The sequence below is a fragment of the Otolemur garnettii genome, unplaced genomic scaffold (genome assembly GCF_000181295.1).
Source record: "Otolemur garnettii isolate 467f Iridium unplaced genomic scaffold, OtoGar3 scaffold00156, whole genome shotgun sequence".
NCBI classification, from domain to species: Eukaryota; Metazoa; Chordata; class Mammalia; order Primates; family Galagidae; genus Otolemur; species Otolemur garnettii.
This window is the reverse complement of record NW_003852551.1, coordinates 3,944,817-3,947,840: the sequence shown is the minus strand read 5'-3', so window position 1 is coordinate 3,947,840 and position 3,024 is coordinate 3,944,817.

Below are 3,024 nucleotides of genomic sequence, written 5' to 3'. Positions count from 1 at the left end.
TGTTGTTTGGCGGGTCCGGGCTGGGGATTCAAACCCGCCACCTTAGGTGTACGTGGCTGGCGCCTTAGCCGGTTGAGCTATAGGCGCCGAGCCGAGGGGTTGCTTCTTATGGATGAGAATAAAAGTGAGGGCAGCACCTGTGGCTCAAAGGAGTAGGGTGCTGGCCCCATATGCCAGAGGTGGTGGGTTCAAACCCAGCCCTGGTCAAAAAACTAAAAGAAAACAGATTCCATTCTTGAGATGGAATCTGTTTGTGTTGAAGGACATAATGTGGCCTGGAACATTGTGGAGATGACAACAAAAGATTTAGAATATGGCTCAGCACCTGTGGCTCAAGCGGCTAAGGCACCAGCCACATACAGCAGAGCTAGTGGGTTTGAATCCAGCTCAGGCCTGCCAAACAACAATGACAGCTGCAACCAAAAAATGGCCAGGTGTTGTGTTGGGTGCCTGTAGTCCGCTACTTGGGAGGCTGAGGCAAGAGAATCGCTTAAGCCCAAGAGTTGGAGGTTGCTGTGAGCTGTGATGCCACATCACTCTACCCAGGGTGACAGCTTGAGGCTTTTGTCTCAAAAAAAAAACAAAACCCAAAACATTTAGAATATTATATAACCTAACTTGATAAAGCAGTGGCAGAGTTTGAGCAGATTGACTCCAGGTTTTTTTCTCTCTTTTTAAAGTGTTTTCAATTTATTTATTTATTTATTTTCCTTGACTCCAGTTTTGAAATAAGTTCTATTGTGGGTAAAATGCTATCAAACAGCATCATGTCCTACAGAGAAATCTTTCATGAAAAGAAGAGTCAATTGATGTGGCAAACTTCATTGTCGTCTCATTTTAAGATATTTCCATCGCCACTCTAACCTTTAGAAACTCCGACACTGATCAGTTTGCAGACATCAACATGGAGACAAGAACCTTCACCAGCAAAGAGGTTATGATTTGCTGAAGGCTCAGACGATCATTAGCATTTTTTTTTTTTTTTTGGCCGGGGCTGGGTTTGAACCCGCCACCTCCAACATATGGAGCCAGCATCCTACCCTTTTGAGCCACAGGCACCGCCCTGGGAGTCTCAGTTTTCTTTGCCCCAGCTAGAGTGCTTGTGGGATCAGCCTAGCTCACAGCAACCTCAAATTCCTGGGTTCCAGTGATCCTCCTGCCCCAGCCTCCCAAATAGCTGGAACTACAGGTACCCACTACAACACCTGGCTAATTTTTTTTCTAGTTTTAGTAGAGACAGGGGGTCTCACTCTTGCTCAAGCTGGTCTTAAACTCCTGAACTCAAGGGATCCTCTGGCCCCAGCCTCCTAGAGTGCTGGGATTACAGGCAGGACCCACTACGCCTGGCCTGATCATTAGCATTTTTTAGCAATAATACTTTATTGCTAAAGTATTAAGTTTTAGACATAATATTATTACATACTTAATATAATATAGTGTAAACATAACTTTTTTGTTGTTGTTGCTGTGAGCTAGGCTGATTTAATTAAGATCTTAAGAGTACAATGAGTTTTTAGACATAATATTATTACATACTTAATACAATATAGTGTAAACATAACTTTGTTATGTGCACTGGGAAACAAAAAAAATTGTGGACTCACGTTATTGCAACATTTGCTTTATTGTGATGATCTGGAACCAAACCCAAAATACCACCCAGGCATGCCTGTACATCCACACAATGAAGTATTAATCAGCCTTTAAAAGAATTGAAATTCTGATACATGCTATAATAGAGGAAACTTGAGGATGTTATACTCAGTGAAATAAACCCATCACCAAAAGGCAAATACACCATGAATCCCCCCAGATGAGGAACCCAGAGTATTCAAATTCAAAGAGCTAGAAAATCAAATGAGTGGTTACCAGGGGCTGAAGGGAGGGGGAAATTGAGAGTTGTTTTTAATGAGTACAGAGTTTCAGTTTTGCAAAATGGGAATGTTCTAGAAATTGGTTGCACAACAATGTGAATGTACTTAACACTACTGAACCATACACTTAAAAATGGTTAAGATGGGGTGACGCCTGTGGCTCAAAGGAGTAGGGCACCAGCCCCATATTCTGGAGGTGGCAGGTTCAAACCCAGCCCCGGCCAAAAACTGCAAAAAATAAAAAATAAATAAATAAATAAAAATGGTTAAGATGGTAAATTTTGTGTTGTGTGTATTTTACTGTAACTTTAAAAAGTTGGCTAGGTACAGGGCTTATTCCTGTAATCCTAGCACTCTGTGAGGCTGAGAGGGTTGGATTCCTTGAGCTCAGGACCAGACCAACCTGAGCAAGAGCTAGACTCTACTAAAAACAGAAAAATTAGGGAAGCTGAGGTAAGAGGATTGCTCAAGCCCAAGAGTTTAAGGTTGCTGTGAGCTATGACATCACCGCACTCTACTGAGGACAACAGAGTAAGACTGTCTTAAAAATACAATCTTCTTTTTATTACATCCTGTTCTTATTTCATGGATATCATATATTATGTGGAAGAGAAGAGTTGCCAAAGATCATTTCCTGCTTTGACTCACCCCCCTAAAGAAAAAAGCTTAGAAGAAATTAAGAAATGTTAGTTTAAGGCTCAGCGCCTATGGCTCAAGCGGCTAAGGCACCAGTTTAACACATTACCATGGCTCAAATTGGTAACTAAGATAACCAGTTGCCACCCTAGACTGACTTTTGGAATTTAAAAGTTAGTTCCATGGGGCATCAGACAGTCTGAAGTCTGGTTGTCTTTCATGTCTCTCTTGTTAGTTGGGGTGCTGTGGCTCACACCTGTAATCCTAGCACTCTGGAAGGCCAAGGTGGGAGGATCGCTTGAGCTCAGGAGTTCAAGGCCAGCCTGAGCAAGAGGGAGACCAAGTCTTTATCAAAAAAATAGAAAAAATTATCCAGGTGTAGGTGTGCATGCTTATAATCTCAGCTATTCAGGAGGCTGAGGCAGGAGGCTCGGATCCCTTGAATCCAGGATAAGCTATGATGACGCCACTGCCTTTTAGCCAGGGTGACAGAGTGAAACTCCATCTCCAAAAA